The 7867-nt window shown below is 38.0% G+C and overlaps 1 long non-coding RNA gene across 1 annotated transcript in view; it reads left to right on the forward strand.

Annotated features, from left to right (window-relative positions):
• LOC117114674 overlaps positions 1 to 1964 on the forward strand; it is a 10440-nt gene extending 8476 nt beyond the window's left edge. Inside the window, exon 3 of the long non-coding RNA XR_004446413.1 lies at positions 93 to 1964. This is a non-coding gene — a long non-coding RNA (uncharacterized LOC117114674). The remainder of the gene's footprint in view (positions 1 to 92) is intronic.
• Positions 1965 to 7867: the final 5903 nt, after the last annotated feature.

Genomic DNA, 7867 nt, shown 5'->3' on the forward strand with positions numbered 1-7867 from the left:
GATCTGTTAATTACCATTTACTTTCACTCAACAGCTAAAATATTTATAATTTAAACAAAATATGATAACTTTTTCATAATCTCACTCAACAGCTTCAAGGGAAGACACCAACGATCCTTAACGGTAGTATCATCAGTGTTGGCAGCAAAGACGACACAATGTACAATGTCATTGTGCAAAAAGTTGACGACCACACTCTGTTAGATTTAATAATTTGCAAGACAATATTTAATTTACAATTCAATGCAGTAAATGAACAAAACATATTGGAAAAGACTGAGGATAAAATATACCAGATAAAGGTGTGCGGTACCGAAATACAAGAGATAGGCGATGAAGGAACTCTATCAAAACCTGATGTGCCAACAGAAGTAGGCCAAGGAAAAGCAACTAAAGCTGCCCGTGCGTCAAAACCTAAAAAGAACCTGAACGTAGAACTAAACAAAATGATATAACATTTTTTTTGAACATACACATTTTTTATAGACTTTACTAAAATTCAATAATTTAGAGTAACTGTTTTATGATATACTGTACCTTTAATTATTATTGTGTTAACATTATAAATTTTGTCTTACATTCGTTAATTTTCATTGTCATTTCACAAATACTGTGGTATTGAATTTATAACTGTGTTAATACTAAGAGGTGTTTTTATTGTTTGTAGTACTTATTATAGATAGCATTCTCCCTTTACTCTTATAAATAGTTATTATAATGTACTGTTCCTTTAATGAATACTGTGATAACATTTGAAAAATTTTGAAATAAATTCATCTGGTTCCAAAATAAAATCTTTTTTTTTACCTGTACTTCTTTTTGTTGAACCAAAAAACTTGTTTAAAAGATGCATTGGCATAAGGTGGGGTCTTTATGGTGTTCAGGTATTGAGGATCAAAGATCATTAAAGGATTATTCTTTTGTTCTATCCTGGTAACATTTAAAAGTGAAACTAATGGCAAACAATTGGAACAAATTTATTCAAATTTGGTCATTAAGAACCGGTGGCATTTCCTACACCCCAGGGGTCATTGGGGTAAAATTTCAAAATATCCCTATTAGCCTAAAATTTACCAGGAATGATCCTTAGGGCCTTTTAAACATGAAAAAAAATACTCTTTATTCCTTAGGTCAAAGTACATTGGTCAACGGTTCAAAATGCCTATAAAGGCATAAGGCAGAGTCTATAGGGTGTTCAGGGATAAGGGTCAAAGGTCATTAAGCAGTAATTTTTATCTTTTTTCTGGCAACATTTCAAAACGCCAGTGCCAAACGGTTGTACCGATTTCAACCAAACCTGGTCAGTATAATCGGTGACACCTCTCATACATGGGGGTGTTCGCTGCTTGTGGTCAAATTTCACATAGGGGTCATTAGGGTAAAAAAAACTTTCAATTCAGAGCACAATCGCTGCTATTCGTAGCTTCACGAACCCTTTCTGCATAGTTGACAAAGACCACCTCTACAATGTGTCCTCGGGAGCTCCAGTTTCCTCCGAGGTAGGTAGAACTTGGTGTGCTCCTTGCTGAAGCAGTTGGATAGGATGCTAAGGAAGCGTTCCTCCAAGATTGCTTTGTGAATGGTTCCGAGGCACTTTTTTTTAACCTATAAAGAGGAAGAAACCAAGAACGATGGATGCTTCCAACAAGACAGTTAAGCTCACTGTGTCTCAAGGAAAGGTCTGTTAAGCCCCTCTCCCACTAGGGGTTTTTTCAGCATACGAGTTACAAGAGAATGCCGAGTTGCTAACTCGGCAAACTCGGCAAAAACTCGTAGGACGATTCGGAAAGCTCGGAGAGGACTCTTACCTACTCGTAGCAGCTCTGAACTCGTGGCGCTAATTTTGAACATGTTCAAAATTATCGCCACGAGTAGATAACTCGTAGTAAACTCGAAGAACTTGTTGGTAGCTCGTAAAATACCCGGGCTACTCCTACCTAGCTCGTACACTACTCTGGATACTCGTCGGCGGTTTTGTCATCTACGAGTTTGATGCGAGCACCCAAAAACGAGTACGAGTAAATACGAGCGCACCGAGTTGGCTCGTACCTTACTCGTATCTAATTCGGTACAAACTTGTTACGCTCATAAGAATCTCGTAGTTAACTCGGTGCTCTGCTCGGCATAATTCGTACATAACTCGTAACCAACTCCATAAAGTCGTACCTTACTCGTAGCTAACACGTAATAAGCTCGTATGTCCTTTCCAAAGATCACGAGTTTTAACTCGTAGAAATCGTACGACTCTTAGGTGAAATAAACTTAGGTGGGAGAGGGGCTTTAAACACCTACTGCAACAGTACATATCAGTGTATGATAGCAGTGTGATAGGTCTATTAAATTGTTTTTATTTATTTATTTATTTTTTTTGCAGGTTATCCAGTACCGTCAACAAAGTGACCTCGCATTTATGCTGCTAATTAAGTCTCAGAGCCTAGATGATCCACTTAATCTAGATCAGCTTATGCAATACCCGCTGACCCCTGTCCCCCATAGCCTGGACACAGCTGATGGGTTTTTTATTAAGACCAACAAAGCCAAAATACTTCATTTCTTGACAGAGGATGCTCCTGAGAACGTACCTTACCCAAAAGATGCATTTTACATCCAGGATGGAAATTCACTTTTCCACGCACTCAAAAAACCTTCCCCCACCACCACCACATTTGGTGCAATATGCCTACAGATACCAGATCGGATGGCGTAGAAGAATTTTGTCTTCTCAACTGACTCATACCACACTCACTCTATCAAGGCTCAGGAGAGACTGCGCCGTGGTTTCTCTCAGAGATATGTTGTAGATGGACCAGCAACAAGGAGGCCGAGTGATTTTAAACTATTCCTGACTAACGATGAGAATCATGGCCGGCAGAAGCGGGGGGGGCCGGGCCCCCCACTTTTTGGCGAAAAATATATAATGTCTTGAGATTTTTGTATGATCGGAAATGCCAAAAAAAGGAGGGAAGAAGGAGAAGAAGGATGGGAAAGAGAATGTTTATCCAGTACCAGACCGAGTTACATTTTCTCGCAATTCATATTGGCGGATCTGGGGGAGGGGGTCATTTGTCCTGACACCTCCTTTGGGCAACAAAAAAAGGGCAAAAAAAAAATTCTAGACCTACCTCTTCAGGACCCGTGAGCTGATTTTTTTTTTTTTTTTTTTTCTATCAGAAAATTCGAATTTTGAAGAACATAAAATTCATTAAAACACACTTCAAATGTCTGGAAAGCTCAATTCCCACCATCTAGGAATTAACATTTTCCCGGGGGAGAACCCCCGGACCAACCTTTCTTTTTGGGATTTATCGATTCATTGAAAAAGAATACGCATGCAACTACTCATTTGTTTATGTATGTATTCACACATAAAATAAAAAATGAGAAAAATTTACCTGACCTATTTCAAGAGGGGAAAACCTTGAATTTTGAAGAGCTTTAAAAGTCATTAAAAGACATTTCAGAAGTCAGGAAAGCTCATCTCCCGCCATCTAGAAATCGAAATTTTTCCAGGGGAACCCGGACCCCCTTTATCTTTGGAGTTTATTGAATAATTGAATCATTTTCAATGGGGGGGGGGAGACCTTGAAGTTTGAAGAATTTAAAAGTCATTAAAAGACACTACAGAAGTCGGGAAAGCTCATTTCCCGCCACCTAGGAATCAAAATTTCCTTGGGAAGAACACCACAGGACCCCCACCGCTTTCTTTTTGGGATTTATCGATTCATGGAAAAACTACGTATGCAACTTACTCAATCCTTTTTTATGTATGTATACACACAAGGCCTATTTACTGTAATAACAATAGTAAAAAATTATCTGACCGTTTTCAAGAGTGGAAAACCTTGAATTTTGAAGAACTTAATTACTTTTTAAGTTCTTCAAAATTCAAGGTGTTCCCCTCTTGAAAATTATTATAATGAATCAATGAACCCAGAGAAAGGGAGGTTCGAGTTCTTCCCGGGAAAATGTTGATTTCTAAATGGTGGACAATGAGATTTCCCGACTCTGAAGTATTTTTTAATGACTTTAATTTAAAAGACACCTCATAAGTCGGAAAAGCTCATTTTCCGCCTTCTAGGAATCAAAATTTTCATTGGGAAGAACCCCGGACCCTCCTTTCTTTTTGGGATTCATCTATTGGAAAAATCGTATGCAACTATTCAATTTTTTTTTAAATGTATTTATACACACATAACAGGCCTATTTACTGTAGTGAGAAAGTTTTCATGCGCGTTAACCCTTCGTCAATTAAGTTTAGTTCCCTTTCTTCTCTTAAGGTGTATCTCTTAGCTCCTAGGGGCCAATTGCCACATTTACAGCCTCCACACCTTGGACTGCATCTAACACCAAAGCTCTCGATATCTAAAAAGTCAAAATCAGGTTGTTGTTTAATCTGCGTTAAGTTGATTGAGTTTGATTCACTTCTGCACATGGAGTGTTTTCCGAAGATCATCTTGCCGAATGGCCCTTCACACAAAGCAAGCTCTTCTGAACAGATTTGCATTATCAGCCCCAATGAGTAATTCTACTGCCCCAGTAGGTCGTTCTACTTGACGTTTGTCAACTCCCAACATACTTGCCATTCTTGCAGTGTCTTGTTGTATTAGGTTATTGGTGATGTGCGGCATACTAAATACCTCTATTTTAATGTCTCGTCTTCAATGGTAGGATATAACTGTACGTGTCGATACACTCGGTCTCACTACCAAACTTAGTGATAGAAATTGTTAGCGGCTTCCTTTTTAATTTTAGTCTTTCAGCCACCTCGGATAGGATGGCGGAGGATGTACAAGCGGAATCGAACATGGCGGTGATCCCTTCTCCTCTGCATTCGCCATTCTGCCATTCCCCGATGAGTTTGGAATGTCGTAGCATTGCTTTGTTGCGTCGCATTAACAACTTCTCCATTTCTCGGTGCGTAATGTATCAATGGGTGATGTTTCCTAGTACAACCCTCTTTATCGCAACGTCCCAATTTACAGAATTTCACTTGATGTCCTATTTTTAGACATCTGAAGCAGGCTCTTTTTTGTTTCATTAATTCGATTCTGTCATAAACGGTCATAAACTTGAACATTCTACAATCCTGCGTTGTGTGTTTACCATCCTCGTGTATCAAGCAGCTTTCGTCCGGCATTTTCCCTGTCGACACAAAATTGACTGTGCTGCTGTGCACCTTTGGTCGTGGTGCAGCCCATTGCAAGCCTGACGTCATGTATCTCAGACTCTTACTCTCCTCTTCCAGAAAGTCTAAGAGAGTTTTTAGTTTCCCGTCTTTCTCCACTTTATCCTTTTCTTGTGGATCGTGGATCAGCCTGACCCACCTTCTCATCTGTTCTTCCGGTAATCTACTCTCGATTTCGGAGATAACTCGGGCTAGTAGAGTCATTTTCATGAGATCCGTGAATAATTGTAGGATACCTTTTTTTCTCGATGGATTTGGCAAGATGGACCAATTTAGATAAAATATAGCTCCTATATACCTCCCAGATATGGGGGGAAGTCCCGTATGGGGGCGTTTTTCAAAATGGCCGCCTGTTGGTTTGGACACTTGTATCTCGATAACCACTGGTCAGAGAGACTTGATTTTGGTCTCAAACTGTTCACAATATGCATGTTCCTATCTATTGTAATAATGCGAATTTTGAAAGTTTGACCTTTGAACTTGTATTATCATATCTCGGTAACTACTGGTCACAGAGACTCACAATTGATTGCAAATTGTTCAGGAGATTCATGTTTATATTCGTCTTAATTGAAAAATATTCAAATAGTGACCGGAAATGGTACATTCCAACCTTTGACCTATTGTAGGGTCATTCCATGTCAAATCAACCAGATTTAAAAAAAAATCCTGTGATATAGATATCTATGTGAACTGAAAAACCTGAAATTTTGAGACTCGCCAATTCATTCACTTTCCTGTAGTGGCAATTCGACGTAAATTTTTATTTTTTGCACCCTCCGGCCTTGTGAATAGAAAAACCTGAAGTTTTGATACTCAAATTCCCTTTTCGTTTTCCCGTAGCGGCAATTCGACGTAAAGGGTGTGTCCCTCAAATTAAATTTGATTTTCATATGCTGATATCATCATACAACCCCTCCTTTTGTAGTGTAGGACACCTTTTACTGCTGATTCCAAATCCTTAAAAACATGTTTTAACACATCATCAACAATAATACCCTACTTTTGTATGAATATTTTGCTTTAATTTTCTAAATGTATGTCATAAACCTGTTAATTTTTCTATGAATTTCAAATTTATTGATCTAAAGTCATTTCTGGTTTAATTCTTAATGGGCAACTTCAACCTGGCTAATAATAATTTCGTCGAATTTGTATTGTGGGTGACGGCCCTTATTATTAGTAAGTCACAGCACTGGGACATCACATATCATTTCTTTGTGGCCAATATATGGTAAATTATTTTCTGGAAACTTTCTATTTCTGTTTCATGAATATATTCATGTTCGATTCATGAATAGAAACTTCCTAGAATTCATATTACTGTATATTTATATTTATTTTGGGCCACGCCCCCTTAACTTCAAACTGCCGCTACAGGAAAATGAACCAATTGGCGAGTCCCAAAATTTCAGGTTTTCAGTTCACACTATCACTGAGTCAGTGTGCCAAAAAATATTTTTAAAATATATGACCCATGGTGTAATGCATTTGTTAAGTTGGCATGGAATGACCCAACTCTTAAGAACTTTTGTGATTTCCTATGATGTTTAAAATATGGGTTTTGAACATAGTATCTAGCCATGAGCTAAGTACCAAATCTAAAATCTGGTTTATAGGTAGATCTAATGTATCTGATTAACTGGTAAATTTAAGAAAAGATTTTAACTGTCCACATGATGACGATCCGTTGTTGAGAAACATTTGCGTTTTTCACTTTTATAGATCTGGTCCCAACTTTGAATATATGCCATTCAATTTTAATTGATTTGATCTGCCTGCGCTTGCATGTGGCTAGAGACAACTACACATAGATAATATATCTGTAATATGAGGTGTATACCCACTCATATTGACGCAGGGTGACCTCGAAAATCACAAAAAAATTTGCATCGTTAAACAAAGCGGCCACTTTGAGTGCAGTTAACTTCAAAAGGGAAGGGATAACTGTTAATCCATATTTGTGAAATCTGCAAAAAATAAGTTAGAATACCAAGTTTGACCCTGATAGCTATTTCTAATTTCGAGTTATAAGCTTCCAAATTGGAAGTAAATTGCAATTGCATATCTTGAAGAACCACGCCCCTTTTTTGAGAAGTCAATATCTCGGAAACTACATATCCTAAAAGGCAATTTTTTTTTGTTGGTTTTTCATACAGTGGATCATTTTTATGGAATTTCATCAAAATCTGAGACGGTCATACAGGATTTTTTTTTTAATCTAGTTGATTTGACATGGAATGACCCAATAATAGGTCAAAGGTCGGAATGTATCATTTCCGGTCACTATTTGAATATTTTCTTCATTAATACCCATTTCACACTAGCAGAAAATATTACAACTTTTAACAACTATTAACAAGTTGTAACAAGTTTGATATTCCGAGATTTTTGGTTCGTTTCACACATGCACTTTCAAACCATGATAAATCTCGGGAAAACTCGGAAGAATATTATGACTAGGCCTAGAGGCCTAGAGGGTAGTACTAGTAGGCCTAGGCTAGTTGTAGGTTGTCCGAATTACATATCAACTACTAAACTAGGCCTGGTACCGAATTAACAAGATTATAATTATTCCATGGTCCTTAGCCTTCGGAGAGTAAAACGAATTCAACTCCTAGCTCGCTTGCTGTAGTCGAGCTGGCGAAATAATAGGCCTAGCAGTCGGGCCGCCGGCCGGTA

Source organism: Anneissia japonica, unplaced genomic scaffold (genome assembly GCF_011630105.1).
Source record: "Anneissia japonica isolate Jap-2015-1 unplaced genomic scaffold, ASM1163010v1 scaffold2026_len185144_cov178, whole genome shotgun sequence".
Lineage (NCBI taxonomy): Eukaryota > Metazoa > Echinodermata > Crinoidea > Comatulida > Comatulidae > Anneissia > Anneissia japonica.